General features: G+C 39.5%; 1 long non-coding RNA gene across 1 annotated transcript in view; it reads left to right on the forward strand.

Annotated features, from left to right (window-relative positions):
• The window catches only part of LOC115286535, a 144,301-nt gene that overhangs the window by 30,794 nt on the left and 87,861 nt on the right, over nucleotides 1–25,646 (forward strand). The window lies entirely within an intron of this gene.

Below are 25,646 nucleotides of genomic sequence, written 5' to 3' on the forward strand. Positions count from 1 at the left end.
TTCTGCTATGTTCATTAAGACTGAGCTATCATCAAAACAACAACAACAAAAGAGTCATTTAAGAAGCAAGTTTAAAACACAATCTGGTACAGACTGTCCCTGACTTGTAATGGTTTGACTTACAGTTTTTGATATTATGATGGTGTAAAAGTGATACTCATTTAGTAGAAACTGTACTTGGAATTTTTAAAGTATTTATTTAATTATTTTGAAGAGAGAGAGAGACAGAGACAGAGAAAGTGCACATGTGTGCTCAAGCAGGGGAGGGGCAGAGAGAGAGGGAGAGAGAATCCCAAGCAGTTCTACACATGGAGCCTGTCATGGGGCTCCATCTCATGACCACAAGATCATGACCTGAGGCAAAATCATGAGTTACATGCTCAACCAATTAAGGCACTGAGGCACCCCGCTACTTGGGATTTTGAATCTGGATAGTAATGTGTGAGAGCATCAGATGCTCTCCTGATACTGGTCAGTGGTTGCTTTGAGTCAGCCATGATCATGAGGACAAACATGATCATGATCATGAGGACAAACAACTGATATACTTACGGCTACTCTGAACCCATTCAATCATTTTGTTTCTCACTTTCAGTTACAGTATTCAGTTGTAGGAGATAGTCAACACTGTAGTGTCATAGGCTTTGTGTTAGATGCTAATATAAGTGTTCTGGACATGTTTAAGGTAGGAGAAACTAAGCTGTGATGTTTGGGGGTTAGGTGCAGTAAACACATTTTCATCTTATGATACTTTCGATGCACAATGGGTTTATTGGGACATAACTCCATCTTAGGTTGAAGCAGGTCTGTATTACATTTCTGATAACAAGAATAAATCTCCATTCTGACAAGTCCCAGTAAATAGGTTTTGACTTCCTTTGTAATTTTTGAATGGTGTCCTTAACTTACTTACATATGATTTATTTGAAAGGATTACTACCAAGATATTAAAGACTTAGTTTGAGAATCTTTAATCATTTCCCATATCATCAATCACCATGACAGGATGTTGAGGGAGAGGATGCACTGCCTTCTAATAAACCTTCTGAAGACCTGGAGAAGCAGTGGAGGCAGCAAGTTTTGGCTTTTATAGGGCATTTGCTTAGTTCAGTAAGCATTTATGGGGCACTATTAAGTGGAAAGCACCATGCTAGTCAAAGAGGGGGTAAGCAAGAATTGTAGTCCTAGAATGACCTGAAGTAGATTCTTAAAGATTATTCCATGGACCAGGATTTTATAACAGCCTCACACTGTAGTCTCAACACTGGCATAGCTTAGATTACACTAAGATTACCCCACGACTGATGACATAATGTGTGAGAAAGCACCCAGCACATTCCCTGGCACCTGGTAATAATAAAAGTTGGTCACAAATGTTGAGAGCTGCAACTTCCCCAAGGTTTATTTTAGGGAGTTTTCTACCTAGAAAATGTTAATAAAGTCTTCTTCTCTTATACATCAATTTCTCTAAAAATGGGAGCTTGCAAATTCATATCCTTTTCGAGGCTTAACTTTGCTTCTAAAGAATTATGAGTTGCTCTGATGAAGGAAACCTTAAACGCACAGAACTAATTGCAGACCGGATTTTGCAGGATTCACTAAAGTCCAAAGTTTTAAATCATTTTCATAAATTATAGTAGAAGAAGGAAGGGAAATGATGTGAGGGTAGAGATAGTTATTTTTGTGATTTAAAAGAAAATTGTTTTATTCTTTACAAGTACTCATCCTTTGGTAGCAAGATCCTTTATATGGTAAAGGCAGCCAATCATAGTGTGTAAATGGAAGGGTACAGATAGGTCTCTTTTCCACCTCAGTAAAGAAATAGCCTTCTGACTGGCCTGCCACCATGGCTGAAATTCAAACTATGATGCCTGAGTGTAAAGACAAGAACCTGTCATAAAAATGCAAATTCATTTTCCAGGAAAGGTAATAGTTGGATCTGTATCAGATACTCAGAAAAACAAACAAACAAAAAAACCCCACCTCATATTAGTGATTAGCAGGTCCGTTAGCTTATCCCTAAAGAAATGGGTTCCAGAGAAGGTTCCACTCCCTATAATATATTCAGTCACAGCTAGATCACCATTTGTTAATGACATTACTAGGGTGACTCCTGCATTATCATGATTCCATGTGTTCTAGCCTGTGTGTTCCCAAGAAGGAGGGCTATGTCTTCCTCTTCGTGTCCCCAACATGTACTCTGTGGCTTTGCTACATGTCTAAAGGCTCCTTAGTCCCTTTAATAAAAGCACTATTTTTTAGAGCAGTTCTAAGATTACAGTAAAATTGAGCGGAAGACACAGAGATTTCTCATATATTCCCAGCCCTTCACATGGATAGCCTTCCCTTCTTATCAAGGCCATTCACCAGAATAGTACTTCTTTTTTTAACCAAGAATGAACCTACATTAATGCGTCATAATTGTCCACAATCCATCATTTACCTTAGGGTTCACTCTTTGTATTGTGGATCCTATAGGTTTGAACAAATGCCTCATGATATGTACGATACCCACCATTATAATATCATGCAGAATATTTTCACTGCCCTGTAAATCCTGTGTGTTATTGTCTCCATTGTTTTGCCTTTTCCAGAATGTCATGTAATTGGAATCATTCAGTATGTAGCCTTTTCATATTAGCTTCTTTCACTTGGTAACATGCATTTAATTTTTTTCCATGTTTTTTCATGGTTTGATCATTTCTTTTTAGTGCTAAATAATATTCCATTGTCTGCATGTACCAATGTGGTACTTTTTCTCAAGTGAAAATGAAACTAATATATTCAGTTGGCATGTGTTAATTTTTCTTACTTTTTAAAGAAATGAGTTGCTTTTGTTCAAACTAGGCTATATGCATAGATGCAGTCTTCTATCACTTGCCATGCCATATTTCTATGCATCAGATAAATTCAAAGAATTGATGTCACAAAATGAAGTATAATTCGAAAAACTTGACAATGTGGTAATTATTTGTTACATATTTAAGGTCATTTGGTATAAACAGTGTGCTGTGTATGTGGCTGGTCAACAATTAGAAGAAATCTTATCGGGAATCCACGCTCCAGAGGTGGGTCCTACAAATGCTTCAAACATTGCTATTTCTGACCTACCCTGGGGAGTTTCATTTGCCTGGGGAATGCTAGAAGACATTTTTCACTGGGGTAATGATTAGTGTCCCAGGAATGTGACTGGTAGAAAGTATAAGAATCTGGCAAATTCAGTAATGCATCACTTGTGCCCCGAAATAAAAGAGTCCTGGGATAAAAGACCACCTAAGTAGAGCTAAAAAGAGCCTTTGCTCATTGCTAGCTGGAGGGTGTCTGAAAGGGAAACAGCCCTATTTTTTAGTATTAGCACAGTTTCATGGGGTTATAGTCTCCCAAGTTAGAAAAGGAAACAACAAAACAAGAATGTGTTATGTGGAGCAAGACAAATGTTCAGTTTTTGTTTCTTAGAAGTGGATGGTGTGAGGAGAAGAGAATTTAGGAAAGAAAACTCTGTGTACTCAAGTTTAGCGAGGAAAATGGGCCTTTACAAAGTTTCTCAGTTTTGGGTTTAGCAAGAAACAGTTAAACTAGGGTCTTGCAAATCTTGGTAGTGGTGATGGTTGTGCTGGTGCTGTGGGGAGTATTTTAGATATATATGTGTTAACCTTTTACACATGATGCAAGATCTGGTTCTAGGTCTGGATTTGTCTTGGTCTTGTGCTTTCCTCCTTGCTGGGCCTTGTCACCTGACCTGACCAGAAGAGTAGCATACCCTGCTTTCAGAGCACCACTGAGTCTGCCTGGGAGCTCCATTTTCCATTCTAGGGACTTGACAAATTGCTCTAGGAGAGAAGCAGGGACATCCCCAAGTTTACAGAAACAGGTACTGGGATTGATTTTGCGTTTACTTAATATATTTGTATGACTGACAGAATTCCATCTGAAAAAATTTCTTTTCCCTATAGCATAGTAACAGGTGGCAATATGTCTGTAGTAGTAGACATATGCTCAATCACAGGAGGTTCCTGGTATTTCACAGAAAACCTACACATGAATTTAGGTCACTTTACAACTAGTACGGACAGGGAAAAAACCCCTAAGAGATAAGAGTTTTATTGGGATTAACACTGTTCTTGTACTCTGGAGGCTTCCTAATAACCCTACAAGATAAGAATTATAACCCCATTTTATAGGTGAGAGAATCCAGACAGAGGTTAAGAATTAAAATATGAAATGAGTTGTATCACATTTTCTTATTCCGAAGCCTAAGCACTTCCTTTAACAACACTTTTCCTCTCAGTATAGGGAATAAGGGATGTTGATGATGTCAGTTTGTAGAAAAAAGTTATATGGAGCCAAGAAGACTTTCTAACTTAGTGTTCATCCTTACTTTAAAAATACTTGTTCTCAATGTAAATGATATTATGAAAAATAAAGTTATAGCTGATTTCATGTTTGTTGGCTTGTTGAGATTTCCAGATGTAGTTAAAAATAAAATGTTTTATTTTGCTATTTACAGTTTGAAATTCAAGTTCTTTGGGAAGTCTGAATTGTTTGTGTGTTTACAAAGCCCTTGATTTCTTTCTTGCTCATTTTCACTAGGTTTGAAATTGAAATGATTCAGAGCAGCAATAGCCTTGAAGTATATTCTGTATTCCATCAAGAAACACAACATGTCCTTTCAAAACTTAATTGAGCAGCACAAAGCTAATTAGCTGTCCGAAGACACATCATTTAATTCACAATCCAGCATTAATTTGTTCAACACAATGAGCTTATCTTCCATATAAATGCCTTTGCCCTATGGCTTCTCAAGCATCTGCAATATACAAGAATGACTGATAACTCTTTCGTTTAAATGTGATGGTTGTTTTTTATTCTCTCTTTCTTCATTTGGCCAAAGGGATGAGTAGCATGCCAATTGTAATGGGACTTTTTTTTTTTGTGCGTGTGTGGCAACTTTAAAGAAAATAGATGTCTAGAAGATCGTGTGGTCATCAGAGAATCACCAGACTGTGAGGGGATACAGTGTTTTGTACTGCACAGACTAGGAAATTGATGCTCAAATCAATTCTGAGTGTTGTCCAAGGTCACTTAATAGGGTGTGACGTATACATATTACAAACTCCCCTCACCCCCAGGAATAAGCAATTGCTTTACTCTAAAATAAAGACCTAGTTTATTGTTCATCAGTTGGTAACTAAATAGATGGGCATATTGAGAAACTAAACAGTGGTCCAAAAGTGTGCATAGCCAGCATAGTGATGTCTGTAAATGCTCTGGTTTCAAATCTACCCGTCCTTCAATCCTTGGTGCAAGCCTTCCCTAGTTTCTCCATCTTCATTACTTTTACCTTCCTAATGTTTTAGCTGCTCACTGTGGAGCTAAAAAGGTTCTGGGACCCAATTTCAATGTGTGAGGGAGGGAGGGTTCCCCACACCAGCAAGCAATTCTTAGACATCAGCTGGGCATCCTAGAATTCAACTCAGTTCTAACACTATTTACCCAGAGGTGGCATCAGGTCCACAGGTTGAGGGCTTGGTCCTACAAGACCATACCTCACCTCCCTTCAGATGCCAGTCACAAACCTGGATTGCTACCTGTTCTTCTGAACCTACTGGCTATATATTAGATGTTCCCATGGCCGTCTCCTTGGATTCAGTTAATTTTCTAGAGCAGCATACAGAACTCAGGAAAACATTAGTAGCTTACCAGTTTATTATGAAAGGATGGAATTCAGGAGCAGCCAGATGGCAAGGCTGCAAGGCATGGGGAAGGTGTACCACTCTTCTCAAATTGTCATGTGTTCACTGACCCATCAGGTCTCCTAACCCTATCCTTTTGGGTTTTCATTACATAGAAGGTCTTCATCACATAGAAAGTATTGATTACATTATTGATTTAACAGCTGATTCAACCTGTAGCCCCTCCCTTTTCCCCAGAGGGAGGTGGAGGCTGATTTGGACCCAGATTTCCTTGCAACTCTCCTCCATCCTTAGTTGTTTGTCCAAAAGCACCTCATTTACATGACAAAAAGACATCCTTGTGGCTCTCAACACTTAGAATTTTCCAAGGCCTTTAGGAGCTCTTTGCTCCAAATATAGATGAAAGCCAAATAGATGTTTCTTATTATAAATCACAATATCACAGAAACTTAATCCCTAATTTCTTTAAAAATTTTCAATGTGTGCATTCACATGTGTGTGTACCAGATTTTAGAAGAAGTTTTGATTTTATAATGCATGTCATTATAACAAGCCCAGTTCAACTCATAGGAATAAGTTTTTGGCAAAGTTTTTACATATATCCAAGCGCCTTAATGAGCTTAGCATCTCAAGTCCAACAATAAGCAGAGGTAATGCTCAGGATCAACAATCAGGAGACAGGTGCTAATGGAGCAGCAAGAGCAGGCTTGGCAGAGAAGGGAACATGGCCTGCTGTGATTTTCCCTACACAACTTTTACACTCACATGGGACATTTGCTTCTCTCGTCAACCATTACCTGCTGGGGCCCAATTCAATGGAAATTCTAAGTTCTTATTTTACTTGCACAAGCTATGACTTTTATCAAAAGACTTCTATAGTTACATCATTGCATCTCTGCTCCTTAGAGAATTCAACACACCTTTACCCAAATTGGCACATAGTAATGCTTCCTGAATACTTGTAGAATTGAGTGGGGAGCTGATGAAATATACCAACATTCTGACAATATGGTCTGTTCAAAGTTCAATTAGTCACTGAGAGGTTTGTTAGCATCATGCCAGATAACCTAATTGATACCTATTAGACAAGATTGAGAACTGAGTTTTGCTGTTTGAAGGCACTACATTGGTGATGACATTGACATTTTAATACCCTACACCTGTCCAATTAGGTAAAATTATGCTGTAGTAACCTCCTGAGTCCTAGAGGTGTTTACCTGCAGAGTGTGATTTCTCGTTAGGGCTGTATCACCACTGACGTTCAGCTGGGTGCTCTACTCCATGCCTTCCCATGCCAGGACAGCCATTATACAGAATGTTTCTGGCCTATGTGCTAGAGAGAAAAAGAGCTTTCAGTGGCCATTTAGTGCTTAGCCTTGAGGTGATACATGCTCCTTCTTCGTTCAGTTCACTGGCCAGGACTATGTGTTCTCTCCCAGCATAAGGGGCCAAGAAGCACCAGGAGGTTTTGGGCCCAGGTGGTAGAGAATTCATCATAATTGATTGGTAGCAGCGATACCTACTGTACTGAGTGCAGGCTGATCTGGCCATGGACTTGTCAGGCCCTCTGCATCCAAGTCTCCTTATATTTCAATTAGAAATGTTCTCTCATTTCCACAACTTTTTAGGCTTAGCTTTGCTACCACTGGAACCATGGGATCCAGAGAAGGAAGGGAAGCTGGAAATGTCACAAGCATTTAAGACCAAAATTAGGACAACTGGTTCTGTTGGTTGGCTAGTATCCAAGAAAAGACGTCCTTGTCAGCATATAGACAGGACTGATTTTGGCCTTTGTGCATTAGGATAGAGAGAAGAGTAGACATAATATTGCTACTCCAAATTGATATTTTCATGTCCTCTTGCAAAATCAGAGTCAATAAGAAAGTGCAGGTTGAAATATCTTTTTTCAAGGTAGGCTTCAAACAGGCGTTGGTATTCACAGCGATTATATTAATATTCCCAGAATGGGGGAAATAGATTTTGAATTTAGATGTTTTTGAACCATTCAAATTTGAACACAGATGAGAAATGCTAAAATGCCGCTATGGAATTTGCCTGTAGGCTTCTTTCTTCATAAGACACACAATTTATATCACAGGACACTTCTTGTGGATAAAAACCATAGTGCAACACTTAGCCTGAACAGATGTGTCACAGCCAAACTGATTGGTAGGGTACTGGCAATTTAATGACAGAGCTCTGCAATGTAAAAATCTGTTTTTCTTTGTGTCCAGGTGATCCTGTAATGCTAATTGCAAGTGACTTGGGCCAATTGTCAAATGCATTTGATCTGGGTAGATCATTCCTTTTATCTTGTTAAACTGAGAGCTTTTCAGCCCTTAATCTCACATCCTTCCTGACAATTGCCTTAAAATCGAATTCTCTGAGTATATAGTGGCCATTCCGATATATACCCATAAACATAGGTTATGCTACATTGAATGAACACATGGGTCTATTGCTTTGCCAGTTTTCCCACCATATTTGTAAATGCTTTCAATTTCTCCAACGAGATGCTGAACTTTGTGAGCTTGTCTTCTGTTGATGTCTCATGCCTTTGGGAGCTAAAACATTCTTCAGCCACAACAGAGAGCGAGTCAAGTTGTTAAGTGTATTTCTAGTGGAAAAGCATCAGATGCTCTGGCTAACTTTAACAGAGAAGTAATTTACTGCAAGGATATTGGATAACTCATAGACATGATAGCAAAGCTGGAGAAAAAGGGTTGACAATGGCAGGAACTGAGGTGGATTTGGAGATCCAGAGAGCAGAAAGGAGCCAGTTGCCTTTACCGGAATGAATGTGATTCAAACAGTATCTTTTCTTTCTATCATGATGCAAAGCCTTGAGAGAGTTCATTTGATTATTATACAAGCTCAGTCAACTGCTCATGCTTTGTTTGGAGGGCAACAGGCACCTTGATTTACAGCCCCTCTGTGATTGCACACAACAAGGAGAGGCGAGAGTCCCCAAAGGCAAGTTGGGGTACTGTTACTGTTGGAAAAAGAGAATGGAACAAAAACAAAACACCCCTTATAGAGGGAGCCTTCTGAGGATAAAAGGTTTAATTTGACTGTCTGCACAATCAGAGTAACAGGTACTTACCTGCCTTCCTTCAGCTCTGCAGACCTCACTGGGGGAGATGAATGGGCTTTTGCCCCAACCTGGTGTCCAGCCAGATTTGATTTTCCAGTTAGTGAAGATTTCGATTGGTCTGTGATTTGACTTTGCTGCCACACTTCTGGCAAATTTATGTTAGTGATGGTAATATCTGGAAAGCTGCAAAGTTATTTGGTTATAAATGAACACTTTTCATTAATATTTAGAGATTAAACTCATTTTTTATGAGCAGATAGAAACAAATGATAACTTGGCCTTTACTGTGCAAAATTAATAGCAATTTATCCACGTTCAGGCAAACATGAGGCAAGTTCTAAGTGTTAGAATTTGTTGATTAACGTTGTTTTCTTTTGTTAATTGACTTTTTAGACAACAGAGGTCCATTCCAATGACTTTTCTGAGGATGTGGCTGCATCAGGGTCTCTGGTGTTTCCTGGAAACCGCTGCTGTGTTGGCCCTGAGATTAATGAATGAAGAAAACTGTTTCCAGCAAAGGCCCTAGTGGGTGATTGGGGGGACATCCTCTCTCTGACAGAGAACTTGAGATTCAAGGTTGATTGTCACAAGCATTTGGGTTAGCATATGTGCTGCCATTTCCCATATACACAGCACAGTAGTGTTATTATATTTCATATGATGTTTGGCTTGCCAGTTATGGTTTCCATATAGTCTTATTGGCCAGTTTGTTGTGTGTGTGTGTGCATGCGTGTGTGTGTGTGTGTGTGTGTGTGTGTGTGTGTGTTTGATCAACAGAAGTTGATATCCCTTTTTCAGGAAACGTCCTCTGCAGGAAACAGAGGCTCCATGGTGTGGGACCTGTGCAGTCCCCAAAAACCCCATGCTCTGAAGTATCCCATACTTGATTCAATGCTCTGCTCTTGTCGTCTTGACATTCTTAGTAATTTTTGAATAAGAGCCCTGCTTTTTCATTTTTCACTGGTTCGTGCAAATCCTATAGTTGATGCTGTCAAAATAAGGTCAGCAGAAACAGCCGTGGTCTTCTGCCATTTGCATTTTTGAGTTTGAAATTTTCTGCCAGAGTCTTGCTTTTAGGCTCCCTTGAGTACAAAGAGGAGGGTTCAGAGCATCCCTCTCTCATTGCCCTTGTGGGTCTCTGGAGTTTCTCCGGGTTCCTAGAATCCTAGAATCTGCACTGGCCTATGTGCAGAAGTGTTCCTTCCCCTTTATTTTAATACATTTTCATTGTTGTGGTTTTTGTTTTCATGGCTGTTATTTAGGGAATAAGGAGGTTACAGGAAAATAGAAAGTTGGAAAATAAAGAAAACAGAAGGAAACAGAATTAAGACAAGCCATGTATCCATACATAGAGTCAATCAAATAAAGAGATTGAGGGTAAAACCCAGTCTCAGGCTCCATGGGCTGGCAAATGTTTATAGGGGATCAGGCCCTATTTCTTTATTTTTATCCAAAGGTCATTACTAGATGAAGCTTCTCAGAGTCTCAGCTGTGGGCACAACGGTATCAGGAAAGCATGTAATTAAGGTCTTAGGCTCTTAGGGAGGAGAGACCTGCATTACATCCAGGTTTTTCCTGAGTCTTTTCCTTGTCTGGAAAATGGGCTTTTATGAAACCATGTAATGTAATGAATGTAGAGTGTTGAACACAGAGCTGCACATAGTAGGTTCTTTGTGAAGTGTAGCTTTATTGTTATGCTGGTCCATTCTCACCATTCTTCTTTTCCTCTAAAGAATCAGATCTTCCCCCTTTGCTGGAGATGCTAGACTCTGCTCCCTGGGTGGGCCCTGCAGCTCCAGCAGATGGAAAGGTAACTGCTTTTTACTGTCATTTATTTCCTTGCTCCTCTCTTGGCTTTCCTTGACCTCAGTGCCCATCCTTTGCTCTCAAGAATCTTGTGACATGTGGCATAAAACCCCTGGTGTCCCAGTCAAGATTCTGGCAAGATTAAACAGAGGAATGGAGGAGAGTTTAAGGACTGTCTTGTTGAAGGGCAGTGAGCTCTCTGAGGTACCAGCAAGGGGGAGTGAACAAACATTGAGGTAGCACAGTGGGGAGCTGATGCTAGCCCCAGGCCTGAAGGAGAGTGAGGCACATAGTAGGAGCAGGTACCAGATGGCAGCTTTCTTGCAGGTGCTGACACCCAGAGACTAGCGGTCATAGGGTGAACACACCGAACCCATCCTCCTGCCTCCCAGCCGCCTCCCAGCCTCCTGCCAGTGCCTCCGGACAGGAAGTGGGAAGGCAAGACAGGCCGTTGGCTTAGTCCGTCAAGAGTTAGCCTCCAGGACAATGGGCGGTGAGGAATGGAGGCTGAGCCTGCAGGAGCCGAGGAGCCTCCCATATGCGAGAATAGCTCTCCTCTCCCGGCCGCCAAACTCACATACATTTTTGTTTGGTTAGTTGAAATCTATGTGACACGTGACATAATGTAAGCGTAAGGTGTACAGCATGTTGATTTGATACATTTCTATATTGTAATATGATCACCATTGTCACTTTAGTTAACACCTTATCAAGTCACATAATTAGCATTTCTTTTTTGTGGTGGGAATAATTAAGATCTAGTCTCTTAGCAAGTTTGGTGGTGATAATATATTATTTCTGTCTCTATTCACTATATTGTGCATTGGAAGTCCAGGATACATATTTTCTTAAAACATAAATTGGGAGCAGAAAATTAAGTAGCAGAATTTTACTTAAAATTGCATTTAAGTCTGCATTTTAAATTTATATCTGTTTTTACTGTAGGTCAGAAGTTAATTGTTTATTATGATCCTGTGTGCATGTGTGGCCAATTTTCAGGTTACTTGTGTTAAGAAAAATAGGAACAAGATGAAACCAAGCCGTCATCACACTGTCTCATGAGGTGCATTTTTTCCTATGCGTGCACACACACACACACACACACACACTACTACTGAGTTGATCTAACTGCTTCCCACTTTATGGGGATACCATTCTTGTTTTGGGAGACTTTACAGCTCAAAAAAGACACTCCCTCCCCTACTTCCCCATGTGCAGGCTTATAATACCTGTGGAATCACAGATGGCCATTCAGACCTGTCTGGGGGCTGCGGGCCTGTGGGCCTCCCTCTCTGATGAGACTCCCCGGGTCTCTTCCCAAGGCTCCCTGGGTCTCAGCTCAGCAAGGCTGATGTCTGTCTCTGACTGGTATCTTGAAGTTCAATTAAGATGAAACCTATCAGCAAGTCAATGGTAAAGCTGATTCTCTTCCTTACTGAAGCTCCACTTCAAAGCCTGTGCTTTCAGGCAGGTGTCTGGCGTTGGTCTCTGCCCAGGTCAGGTTGTTAGGGCTCCTTCATTACTTAATGCTTATTTGACCTTTATCTTTGCCTAAATATCACTTCCTCAGAGGTGTCTTCCTTAATCCTCCAAACTAGGCTAAAGCCTTTAGACCTGTTACCACACCCCCATATTTCCCTATACTGTACTTGTAGTTACACTTTCTATGTTTGACTTTTTTATATTCGAAGTCCACACGGCACTGTCTATGTCTGTCTGTTCACCTCTGGCTCCTGGCCGCCTTGGAGAACCCCTGTGATTTAACAAATCATTGTGCTTGCTTGACTGACTCTTGTCTTCTGGATTTTATTTGAATTGTATCAACTGCTTCCACTTGCCACAAGCAGAATTTTTGTTTTTGCCTGTATCAAAACTGCTTCCCCAGCTAGACGTCCCTGCTCAGTTCCGACTTCTTATTTGTGGGTCACTGCTCCTTCAGCGCATATACAGAACAGACATACTTGACAAACTTGCCGATCCCCACGATTCTCAGAAGTTGGCTGGCCAAGGTTATGACTTTGTCAGGTGCTCTGGGTTTGGAGGACTAGTCCCCAGGTCTCATTGGATTCCATTGCTGGGCTTGGAGGCAGGAAGGCCCCGCAGTGCAGAACTATCTTAGCTATAGCAGATGCCTTCTCTCAGAGGTAAGTAGAGGTGTTGCTTTACATGCTTGCTGGGTGGGGAAGAAAAGTAATTTCTGCCATGCCAGAGACATTGGCAAAATGATGAGCTAGTGTGCTGCCTCTTGCTTTCTCTCTTTTTGCCTACTTTCCTGAATCTTGCAGCTGCTCCAAGCTTGACATGCTTAAGGCTCATTGACATTCAATTTCTCAGTATGGCATTTAATTGGGGCAGTCTCTCATCCAATAAAAAGATATCTTGGATTAAGATTATTTGTGATGGACTTTTAAAAAAATTATTTATTTTGAGAGAGACAGAGAGAGTGTGAGTGGGTGAGGAGCAGAGAGAGAAGGAGACACAGAATCTGAGGCAGGCTCCAGGCTCTGGGCTGTCAGCACAGATCCTGACGTGGGGCTTGAACCCATGAACCATGAGATCATGACATGAGTTAAAGTCTGGTGCTTAACCAACTGAACCACCCAGGCGCCCCTTGTGATAGACTTTTAATGGACTTTTCAGATGGTCTCAACAGGGATGAAGAAAGCTGAAAATTAATTTACACAGAATAAACAGGAAGCTAAATGTGGGGGTAGTGTGGTCGCAAAAGGATGCCCTGGAACATGGTTCCACTGCATCACTCAGCACATAGTGTTTTCATTCTTGTACATGTTTGCCTTTTCTGTAAGATTGTGAGCTCCTTGAAGGCAGGAACTGTCACTTATTCATCCTTGTATTTCTAGTGTTGAGAGTGGTTTTTGGTATACAGTAAGTCTTCAGTAAATGCATGACAATTTGACTCAAATTGTATCCTCCCCCCCAAATCAGATATGCTCATGGATAAAATGCTATTAAAAACCTAATGGTCTCTAAAAACATTTGCTTTTCTCTGTAGGCTAGATCACCATTCCTGTGTTGGACATGGAAAATGATAAAGGAACAGTAAACTTAACCTTTTATAGTTTTAGATGCCTTTGAAAGTGGAATAAGAGGAGAGTCACATTGGGAAGTTCAGGTTTCTTTGGAGGCAAGATAAATACAATTCTTTATGGTCTCAAACCTCCTACTTCTCTGTATGATCTCCCCATTCAAGACTATATTGGATAAATGGCCCTACATTGTTAGCTCAGATAGAATCATGTGTTTCTTGTCCTTGAAGTGTCCTACCACTTCCTCTCTGCCAACCCTTGACTACGGTCAAGTCTCTGCTCAAATCTCAATACTCGCAGGAAATCCTTTCTCATTCATCTGTTTGTTTCATTCATTTTTCCCCTCCCAGGCCCCCCAAATTTAAGAACTGTGTTTATTTGTCATCATTAAAAATAGTCCAGGAGTGCCTGGGTGGCTCAGTCAGCTGAGCATCCAATTTAGGCTCAGGTCATGATCTCACAGTTCATGGGTTCAAGCCCCACATCAGGCTCTGTGCTGAGAGCTCAGAACCTGGAGCCTACTTCCAATTCTGTGTCTCCTTCTCTCTCTGCCCTTCCCCCACTCACACACTCTCTCTTTCTCTCTCTCAAAATAAATAAACATTTAAAAATCTAAAGAAATAGTTTGTGTGCATAAACACTTTAGTCTTGTATTTAGATCTTGTATTTAGATGCTTCTTTGTAAGATTAGTTGCCTTTTTAATGTGTAAATATTTGATTGGTATTACTAGTAATGCTGGTTTTGTGCTTGTTCTCAAGTTGCTAAAACCTTCTCTATTTCTTGACTCCTATTTCTTCAAGGAAGCTTTCATCCATTTACCACCCATCTATCTATCCACTCAACCATCCATTCAAACACCCATTCATCAATTCATCCATTCATCCACCTTTCCATGATCCAACAAATATATGTCAGAAAGCTGCTCTGTGCTACACACTGTGCTGGATGCTAAGAATATACCTAGAGGTAAATACAATGGGGAACATGTTCCCATCTGGCAAGTTTGGGCGAGGTTTTACAGAAGTTGAGCCCTGATGTTGACTTTCTGATTTCTTTTATGGCCCAGGGAAGTTTGAAGTTTCTAATGCAGCATCAACCTTCAATTTGTATTTATATGAGCACCTTTGGGAAGGTCCTTCTTTCTGTAGGAACCGTCCCCATTTGTGCCCTTATGCTGCACCTTCTCCCTGTGGGTTGAGTTTGCCTAGGACTTGATGAAGAAGGTTTCTAGAACAGGTATGTTGGATAGGAGGAAGGAATATCTCTGGTACAGAGCAAGAGAAGCTTTTTCTTCAGTATTCCCAGATGGTGCTTACTATTGTTTCCCTAGGGAAGTAGTTTACAAATGTTTCATTTTTAGGAAATCTTTACACTTTTAAAATTATTAGGGAAACAGAGTTTTTGTTTTATGTAGGCTGTGTGAAATTCACTGTTAGAAACCCAAACAGAAAATTAACATACTTATTAATTCATTAAAATAATAAATTAAGTGTGATATTTAAAAAAATAATATTTTTAAAAATGAAAAATAATGATTTTCTCAAACAAAAAATGTAGTGTGAGGAATGACATTATTTTGCTTTCATGGAAATCTTTAATATCTGGCTTTATAGAAGATGGTTGTATTCTCTTATTTGCTTCTGCAGTCAGTCTGTTGAAGTATGTTGATTTGACTGAATCTTATGCAGAAAATCTGGCCTCACACAGATATGTAGTTGGAAAAGAAGGTATTTTCATAGCCTTTTCAGATTGTTGGGGATGTTCTTTGATATTATACCAAAATTCAACCAATGGTAATTTGATAAAGATTAGTTGCAGTGTGGTATCTGAAACTCTGTCAAGCTTGTGGTGATGGATACAAGTTTTCCAAACTTCTAATTTTTATTTGAATACTCAAATTTAATCAACAGCACCAAATACATTAGTTATTTTTCTGGAAGTGTCAGGCTCACTTCATTCAGTTTTGAGAAGAGATCTGCTCGCTACCCAGGTCTGAGTAATCAGTTTGACAGTAGTTCTTTCTCTCTATGAAAAAAGTGTCCAGTTCCTTGTAACATGAACCATCACACATGTATTTTTTGGTTTTTGGTTTTTGCCTAGAGACAACTGTTTCATGTTGGCATATGGCAGAAGTACTTTGTGCATACTTCCCATCTTATTACATAAAATATTAAATAGAATTTAATATTGTGTCTTAATTAAATAAATAACGTTTACTGCATTATAATGGATAGGTGGAACTGGTGTTTTTGTTTTAATGTGTGTGAATGGTGGGAAAGAATATAAAACTATTAGTTTAGTGCCCTTGCCCTGTTTTGGGATAAAGCATTGGTAGTTCCATTCACCATTACTTTGGAACCCTCAGAGCAAATACTGACACAGCAGAAAGATAAATAATGTTTCAGTGTGATTATGAAAATAGTTTTGACCTTGAAAGCCTTGAAAGTGTCTCATTGGTTTCTTTAGGGTCTCCAGGATTACAGTGGCTTATACTTTGAGAACAACTGTACTAGGAAAACAAGTTAATCGCTGTTAATGGGGGGTAGAAATATTTTTATTGGGTTTAGACACCTAATCACTTTGTGCGAAAAATCTTCATGGGGAAAAATAATATTCTGAATTCTCAACATGTCACTTACTAAGAAACTTTGAGAGCTTATTTGATTTATAAGTTAGGGATGGACTGTATGTTAATAGTTTACCTAATGCACCTGTCTCCTAATATAGAAGATGCTTAGATTTTTTAAAAACAAGCAGGCAATTAAAAAGCACTTAAATAAAATTAATATTCTCAAAAGAAAGGAAAAGAAACAAATTTCAGTGAGATAAAAATCAAGTCATGTACTTTTGCTGTAATGCACTGATATTTTCAGTAAGCATTTGTAGACAAAATGAATATGGTAAAAAAAAAAGATTTAAGACATAATAACAAAATTACTGAAAATATTCAATCAAATCCTCCAAGACATATACCTGCAGGCTTTGTAAATTCTATTCTCCATATTTTTCATTTACGGGAATTGCTGTAATCCAAGTTTTCCTCATACTCAGTAATGGCCTAGATTTAGCATATTCTTCAATCTTGACTGTGTTATCATATAGTGCTCTCCCTCTGCCCATTTTTAATGAACATCTACTAGCTATGTGCCACTTTTCATATGGAATTTCATATGCTAGGATAATGCCCACACAATTAGCTTTTATTGTGTAATTGGCAACTTGACTATTCATTTATGAATCCGCCCATAATTCTGCAGATTGTCAGATGATGCTTGCCCACATGTAAAGCAGAGGAAATGGAAAAAGTAGAAACTTATTGTATACTTTTATTTTGTTTAGTTTTGTTTCTCCTGTAGGTAAGGAAATCATTTGATACAAGTTTCATAAAAACACATTTCATAGATTATATCTTCTCTATAGAACTTGAAAAAATAGCACTGAATATTTTATCACTATTAATATAAAAGCATATAATTATATATACCAGCTACTGACATATACTTTTATATGCCAAATTGCTTTAAATCTTAGTTTTTCTATTTTTAATAATTTTATCTACATAAATGAAAGATACCTTTCTCAGTAATTGATTATTTTAAGAATAATAATGTAATTCATAATAGTCAAGTTTGGTATTTTTAGGACTGAGTTTATTTACAATATATGCATACATGTAAAATGTGTATTTTGTAAGAACACATGCAAAGACTTCTATATTAACAAGTGAGAAAGGTTACTCATGTAGACATGGGAAAAAATAAACACATAAAACAAGGAAGAAGGCTTCCATATACTACTGATAATAGGACATGAAGCAAGGAGTATGGCTAGGTCAACCTTGACATCTGAAATAAACCAAATTTAATATGTTAAGTAATTAGGCATGATATCTGTGAAGATACAGAATTTCAGCATCTGTAACTAGTCCCATATTGTCTGAGTTTTTTCACAAAGGGAAGCATGCAGAAACTACTGAAAATCCTACTGCTTTTCTTCATTCCTCCCATCCACATCATTTAAAAATTTTTTTGCTGTATACATTTCTAAATACTTGCAAAAGAAAAGTATAATGAACCCTTATGAGCTCATCACCCTGAAATACAATTACAGTCAAAGTTATGTGACACTTGTTTCACTTTTCCTTTATCCATATCATCCTTTAATTTGCACCTTAACATTTAACACCTAAATCCTTCAGTATGTATCTCTAAAAATAACATTTGCCTTTCTCAATGTTTATGGTTAACACCCCTTGGCTATAAATGATGAGTGCCTTTCACTGATTCTTGACCTAGGATCTTTTTTTAATGTTAATTGTTTTCCAGGAATGCTTGTACTTAAAAGGCAGAATACATACTCATGGTTTGAAAAACAAGCATGTTCAGTATCATCTCAAGGTATCTGACGAGATCGGGCGCGTTCAGGGTGGTATGGCCGTAGACAATCTCAAGGTATCTGAACAGGACAGCACACATGGCCCTAGGCAGGTGGATATGGGAACGGGGATTGGCCTGCTTCGTGCTCTGAGAAGGGACATACTGTATGAATTGTCTCTCGCACTCTGGGTGAATCATCTTCCCTCCTTTTTTCTTTCTTAAAAGTTTTTAAAAATGTATTTTTGGCAAATAAAAGTTATATATATTTAAGGTGTGCAACATGATGTTTTGATCTATGTATACCTGTAAAGTGATAACCATAATTAAACTTATTGAAATATCATCACCTTCCAAAGGTGGCATTTTCTGTGTGTGTGGTTGAGAATCCTTGAGATCTGCCCTCTTAGCAAATTTCAAGTATACATTATTAACTATAGTAATCATGCTATATATTAGGTGTTGGGGCCCATCCAGCCAGAAGTGCTGTGTGGCCTTTGGGACCCTGCTTCCCCTACTTGAAAATGTGTGTGCTTGACTGCTTGACCTAAATGGATCAGAGACTGGAGTTAGTTCTCCTATTGTTCATGCCACTTGGTAATTGCGGTTTCAGTAAATGGGCAAACTTTCTTATTGAAACTTCCTCCCTGGTTAGAGGCACCTTACTCACAGACTATTGTTAACCTTTAAAGAAAAATAGCCTTGTCATAAGCTTCAGTTAATATTACACTATGTACGCAAAATAAGACCCCTGCTGATGTATTTTTAGTGATAAATTATGTTTTTTGATCTTCTGTATTGTACTCCATTTCTGTCTTTAACTTTCTGTTCTCTCTTCCATGAAAACAACAATCTATTCTAAAACGTGTGATTCCTAAGAAGTTGCAAACAATGTAATCATTAAAAGAAAGATGTAATCACCTATGGTATTTAAGACACCAAGTTTCACAGTGAAGTGTGGTCTCTTCCACCATTCATGTTGTCTGTGTTCTTTCTTATAGATATTTCGCCGACACCAACCTCCTACTCAGAGACCCTTAGACTCTGGTGTGTGGGCTGGTCCCCCGCAATTAGGTCTCTAGAACTTTTTCATCTTATAACTAAGAGTTTTTGCCGTTTGATCAATATCTCTCCTTTTCTCCCACCTTCAAGCCTCTGGGTAACCACCATTCTATTCTCTGGTACTGAGAGTTTGACCTTATTTATTTATTTATTTTAGATTCCACACATAAGTGACATCATCGTATGATATTTATTTTTGTGTCTAGCTTATTTCAGTTAACATAATACCCTCCAGGTTTATCTATGTTGTTACAAATGGCAGGATTTCCTTCTTTCTAAAGAGTGAATAACATTCATTGTGTATACGTATTTGTATATATGTATTTATAGATATACATATATGTACACATATTTTAAGTTGTTTCTATACCTTGGCTACTCTGAATAACGATGCAGTCAACATGAGAGTGTAGATATATCTTTGAGATAGTGATTTTATTTCCTTTGTATATACACTCAGAATGGAAGTGGGAAGGCTAGATCATGTGGTAGTTCTATTTTAATTTTTTCAGAAACTTCCATACTGCTTTCCATAATGGCTGTACCAATTTACGTTTCTGCCAGTAGTGCACAAGGGTCCTGTTTCTCCACACCCTTGTCTACACTCATCTTTTGACTCTTTGCTGATAGTTATCCTAATAGGTATGAGATGATATCTTATTACAGTTTTGCTTTTCCCTGATGATTAGTGATTTTGAACATCTCTTTATGTATCTGTTGGACATTTTTATTCTTATTTGGAAAAGTGTCTATGTTGGTCCTTTGCCTATATTTAATTGGGATGTTTTTTCTTTTTTCTTTTCTTTTCTTTTGCTATTGAGTTGTATTTTTGCTTCTTGATTTGTATTTTATTTGCTTTTGGTCTCATAGGCAAAGAAACCATTGCCAAACCAGTGTCTTCCAGAAGTTTTATAGTTTCAGGTCTTATGTTGAAGTCTTTAATCCATTTTGAATTCATTTTGGGTGTATAAGCTGAGAATCCAATTTCATTCTTTTGCATGTGGAATTATAATTTTTCCATCGCAAATTTTTGAAGATAATATTTTTTATCATTGTATATTCTTATCTCTTTTGTCCTAAATTAATTGACTGTATGTGTGTGAATTTATTTCTGGGCTCTCTATTTTGTTTCATTGGTGTATGGGTCTGTTATTCTATACTGCTTTGATTACTATAGTTTTGTAATATAGTTTGAAATCTGGAAGTATGATGACCCCAGCTTTGCTCTTCAGGCTCAAGATTGTTTTTGCTAGTTGGAGTCTTTTGTGATTTCATATGCATTTTGGAATTTTTTTTTTATATCTGGTAAAATGCCACTGGAATTTTGGTTGTGATTACATTGATTCTATAGATCACTTTGGGGAGTATGGACATTTTAACAGTATTCTTTCTATCTGTAAATATGGGATGTATTTCCATTTATTTTTATCTTTTTCAGTGAGCATTGTGTTGGGGACTGGCAGCCAGGGTCTGGTCTGACATTGTGCAAGCATGTAGCCAGAGAGGCTGGGGCTGGTTTCTGGGAGGGGTGACTGTCCTGAATCCTGGGGGCTGGGATGACTCCATCAGAGATGAAGATATAGGATTGTGAAGGGACTCAGACAGGTGGAGCCTGCAAACTTGAAAGCCTATGGAGGGTTCAGCAGAGAAAACTTTAGGACTTCTGCAGCAGCTGTGCTGGCTGTTAGTTTCCTCAGTGGTGAAAACTGGGGGTCCTTCAGAAAGCCGATCATTGATAGCACACTTGCTCTCAATGATCTCAGCTGATACTGGTAGTCCTTGCCCTTCTTCCTTCTTCCCAGCTGTCTCCACATGCCTTAGCTTCAGTCTCTGTGGTGTGAAACAGAAGCATGTCCTTTGCACAGTGCTACAAAAGACTGGAGAAATTGGTCACTCACCATGCTTTCCTTTTCCTGCTCTCTGGGGCCCTGAGGAGTGCTAGCTTGAAGAATGAGATGATGCAGGCAAAATAAAACTCCTGTTTCTTCACTTTTTTGTGCAGTTATTATTAGGTACTTTACTCCATTGTGGTGGACTCTTGAGATGTCCCAGAGCGATTTTTGTTCACAGAAAGCTATCTAATTGTTCTTTGTGGGGACACAAGCTGGTGTGTGTCATACTCCTTCATCTTAGTAATGTCTTCTAATTTTTTTTGAAGTTTTTGTTTAAATTCCAGTTAGTTAATATACAGTGTAATATTAGTTTCAGGTATATAATATAGTGATTCAACACCTCCATACAAAACCTTGTGCCCATTACAACAAGTGCACTCCTTAATTCCCATCACCTATTCCCCCATGCCCTACCCACCCTTCACTCTGGTAACCATCAGTTTGTTCTCTATAGTTAAGAGTCTGTTTCTTTGTTTTCCTCTCTTCCCCCACCCCTGCTCTGCTCATTTGTTTTGTTTTATAAATTCCACATGTAAGTGAAATCATATGCTATTGAAAATACAGTGAGATATGACTTCCCACTTGTCAGAATGGCTAAAATCAACAGCACAAGAAACAACAGGTATTGGGGAGCGTGAGGAGAAAAGGAAGCCCTGTTGAACTGCTGGTGGGAATGCAAAGTGGTGGACACTCTGGAAGGCAGTATGGAGGTTCCTCAAGAAAGTTAAAAATAGAACCCTATGATCTAGCAATTGCGCTTGTTCTTAATTAAATTAAATTAAAACCAGCCAGAATTCAATAGGTCAGATTAGTTAATGAGGTTTCCAGTGTGGGATGTCATCTTTCCCTTGATTTTCTTCTAGAATTCTGGGATGGGTTGGCTAACATTGCTCCAAGTAGTATGTCCACCTGCCTCTCACCCCCCCAAATTGAAGCCCACCACTTTCTGCCACTCCATGTGTGTGGGTGAGGGCCTCAGCAGAGTCAGTCTGGTGCTGTGCCTGTCCCAGGGTGCAGCTGTGGAGAAAGGATGATCTCATTCCAGAGTGCCAACTGTGGTCAGAGGTATTCCTTCGCTTTACATGCACGGTCATTCCCAAGGCAAAGACATGAGACTAGGGACTCCTACACTATCATGCATTTGCTTTGTTCTGAATACAACTCACTATACAGACCCTGTCCCTTGAATCCATTCTAGACTTCCCTCTACCTAAAAGTAATTTTGTTCCTAGATCCTTGTTGGTCCTCCTAGTCACTAAGGTTTGATTGGAGAGTTTGATTGAAACTATTTCAGGTTGCTTTAACTCCTGGTTAAAGCTGAGGTTTGATGTGTCAACTATTTTCCTTCCAAATGCTGTGTACTTTATACTGAAATTAATTGCTCTTTTATAGTGAACACCTTTGGGTAGTAATGACTGAGGGGGATGATAGCCTGATTAGGTCACATGGTATTTGTTATACCCTTATCCTGAGATGCTGCCTGGCTACACTTCTTCCTTTGCTAGGAAAGGAAACTCTGATTGAGTTTCTTTACATTACAATGGACATGAAAACACATATAAACACAAATGCATAAAATAATCCAGTGCATTTTTAGAACACTTAATTAAAAATACACTAAGAGGTAGATGTATTTCTTTTCAATAACTTTACACATATAAGTATGTGTTAGGTTGGCAGTGAACAATTTGAGATTGTTTGGGGGTGATGTCCTGTTTCTTTTGAACCCCCCAGGACAGCTCACACTGTCAAACCCTAATAAACCATGGCAACTGGCTGCTTCTTGTGGTGAGCTTGTCACCTCTGAAAGCCAAAGTAAGTTTGGGGGGACTCTGATGCAATTTTATTACAACAAAGAGCTCTCTGCAGAGCTCTGACAGAACAACTGCTTAATCTCTATGCAAGGGGTTGCTAAGCAGCCTAGGAAGCTGGGTGTTGAAGGTTCAGATGCTGCAGACCTTGTTTCCCCGTGCTGCTGCCTACGGCCTGCACGGTTTCTGCTGTCTTCTCCTACCTCCACATCTTAGGGTCCCTCGTTGCTTCAGGATGCAGACCGCATCTCCACTCCACGGCTCAAGTGGACAGATCTGTCTTGCTACATGTCTTTAAAATTGATACATACCATCTAAATGTATTACCAATTTCTGGTTTCTAGTTCTATAACTTTTCAATGGAGACAGAAAGTATGGTCCATGTTTTCTCAGGTTTCCCCAAACTAGGGATACATTAAGATCATGAGAACAAAACCAACAGCATTTCTCTGCTTCTGTCTTCACTAGAATTACTGCAAATATACTCCTCAGACCTTACAGCCAGTTCAGGAAGTCCCCAGAGGGGCTGGCTCTGTGTTTGGAGCACTGTGTTTCGTGGCCTTTTATTTTCTTCCATGTGCTCCTTTTTTGCTCTAGATGTTGGACTTGCAGGTTTATGACTTGCAGACGGGTCCCCCGAGGACTGCTCTGTCTTTTGCGGGGTTGATGGCCTTCACTAGGAGGTCTGTTGTGTTCCTGGAAAGTGGCCCCCCACCCCAGTACGTATACCACGTTTTGACTTGAGGATGAATGCTTTGTGTTCCCTGTGAACCTATTGAAATCGCACACTTTTGTTTCAAATTTGTGATGCATTCACATCGTTATTTAGCTCTGAAATTGTGTGTATCACATTTACCAAAGTACAGTTTAATAACCATATCACAATACGAAAGGAACTTCATTTTTCACTTGTATCTATGAAGAACATTAATCCTCTGCGGCATTTCCCATACTCACTCTTCAGTTCTCCAGCGTTCCGCACTGCCCGAGGCTCCTTCTTCACCACTTATTGCCATTACTAGACCCATCTGCCTTCACGTTCTCTGTCCCTCGCCTTTTCTTTAATACTCCTTGTTTTGTGGCTCCTTATAAGACTTGGGATTTCCCTGAATTCTCCCTCCAGATCCAGCTAATACTTATCCATTCTCAAATCCTGTAAGATAAGATAATCTTTTCTTCTGAGGGCTAAGGGTGGGTCAAGGAAGTGGATTTGGCAGTTAGAGAACTCTCTTGGGTGGGGTGGGGAGGAAGCAAAAGTTTGTGGCCAGGTTTGCACAAGGAAGTGCTCACCTGCTGCGTAGTGATTGCTGCAGTGTGAGAGCAAGGGCTATGAGGCTATGAGCAAGGGCCCTGGAGTCAAAACTTGACCTTCAAACTGTCTACCACATATACTTATCAAGACCCTGTGCAGGTTAACTAACATCTTTGAGTTTCCTTTTCTGTAAAATGGGCTTTGGTGAGCCTGAATAAGATAATTATGTAAAGTACTCAAAAAATGTTCGCTGTTACATTATCTGTTACTTCCTTCTTTCTTCACATTCTGAAGGTTCTGGTCCAGTTGTGGGAACCCGAGGGAATTGAAGTGGAGCCAGAGGGCAGTCTGAAGAGTACAGACCCTCCTATATTTGAACTCTCCCCTTCCCTTTGACCATGGCTGGGCTTCTGTGTGTCCCGTGTTTCTTTTTTCCCAGGCTGAGCTGCCTGTAGAAGACTGTGGCAGACACACAGCGGGGAACAGGCACACGGAGGCACACACCTCTGCAGAGGCTGGAGATGTAGCAAATACACATCTCTTTGTCATTCTGAAATTTCCTGCAGCAAATGTGGAAAAAAGGGCAGGGGATACTGAGTCTGAGATTCTTGTTCTGGGTCCACACTGATTAAATTGACAAGTCACTTTTCTTTGGGTCTCAGTTTCCCAACGTATAAAATGAGTAAATAGGAATAGAATATTGATAAGGTCTATTTTTAAAACAGTTAGACTTTTTCTTATGGGAGCCACTTGGTGTTGATTCCACCTTCTGTCTTACACAGGGACTGTTGTTGTAGTCCTGTTGGTGAGTAGACCCTGGGGCTGGATACCAGTCAGTCTGCAAACTCCCTCTTCCCTCTGAACTTCCCCTAATCCTCAGCACATCATCAGACCGCTCTCTGCATACATTTATGAACTATGAATCATGAACTTAGCCATGATAACTGAAGACAATCCGGGAAATTTTTATTAAGAGAGGAATAAAAAGTAATTTGGTACAAAGCACTTTTTCTCCTGCTCCAGTATTTTTCAGCCTCTGTCAGTTCCACTGGGCACATAATGCACACTGAGTCCAGCCTGCAGCCCACTGGCCTCACTGCCTTCGCTTTGTCATGGTGACTGAAAACTGGCCACTGGCAGTTCCTCATTGTGCCTCCAATTGTTACTGTGCCAGGAGTGAATAATGTACAAGGAGAATGTTTTTTCTCCTCCAAATGGTCACAAATGGCCTGCCATAGTGTAATAATGTATGTGAATTTTGCCATAATGGTCAGAAAACGTAGTTTGAATTTTGCAATCAATATTTTGTTAGCTTGTAGCATTTTACCCTATTAGAGCCTTTTCTCCAGGGGACATCTTCATCCCCTCAAAATGGATTCTCCAATTCTCCTTACCTACCCAAAGCCCATCCATTGCCTTCTCTGACAGCTCTAGCCTACTTAGACTACACTGAACTTCTATTACTCTTAATCTTATATGATTTTACACTGTAATTTATTCTTTCATTTGTGAGCCACTTTTTCCTTAAGCTAGACCGTCAGTTCTCTGAGTGGGAATCACATCTTCTACCTCCTTATAATGGGTGGATGGTTGGCAGTCAATAAATATTGATAAA

This window comes from Suricata suricatta, chromosome 3 (genome assembly GCF_006229205.1).
Source record: "Suricata suricatta isolate VVHF042 chromosome 3, meerkat_22Aug2017_6uvM2_HiC, whole genome shotgun sequence".
In the NCBI taxonomy this organism is placed as follows: domain Eukaryota; kingdom Metazoa; phylum Chordata; class Mammalia; order Carnivora; family Herpestidae; genus Suricata; species Suricata suricatta.